Source organism: Setaria italica, chromosome II (assembly GCF_000263155.2).
Source record: "Setaria italica strain Yugu1 chromosome II, Setaria_italica_v2.0, whole genome shotgun sequence".
Lineage (NCBI taxonomy): Eukaryota > Viridiplantae > Streptophyta > Magnoliopsida > Poales > Poaceae > Setaria > Setaria italica.
The window spans coordinates 40,919,558-40,920,195 of NC_028451.1; positions in this window are offsets into that span (position 1 = coordinate 40,919,558).

The following is a 638-nucleotide window of genomic DNA, read 5'->3' on the forward strand; positions in this document are numbered from 1 at the left end:
CCTCGCCCGTCGCCGCCCGTCGCTCCCTCTCCGCCCGTCGCCGCCCGTCCGCCTCCCTCTCCGCCCGTCGCCGCCCGTCCGCCTCCCTCGCCGGCTGCATCGCCCTCGTCGCCGGCTCCATCCTCGTCGCCGCTCGTCGCCCCTCGCCGGCCGCGTCGTCGTCGTCGCCTCGGCCGCCGTCGCCCCGCCGTCGTCGTCGATCTTCGTCCTCGTCGCCGCCCCGGCCGCCGCTGTCCGGCCCGCACGCCGCCCGGCCGCCGCCGTCCCGCCGTCACGCCGCCCCGGCCGCCGCCGTCAGGCCGCCCCGGCCGCCGCCGTCCCGCCGCCCCGTCCGCCGCCCCGCGCGCGAGAGGTCTGCCGCGCCGGCCGGTGCGCCGGGAGAGCTGGCGGTTTTCTTTTAATTTTTAATTTTTAATGGAATTGTAATTTTGTTAAGTTAGATTTTTAGATTTCTAATTTTGTTAAGTTAGATTTTTAGATTTCTAGTTAGTTTGTTAAGTTAGATTTTTAGATTTGTTGTTAGGTTGTTAACTACCGTCCCGCCGTCGTGATCGCCGCCGTCCCGCCGAGTAGCTACCCCGCCGTCGTGATCGCCGCCGTCCCGCCGAGTAGCTACCCCGCCGTCGTGATCGCCACCG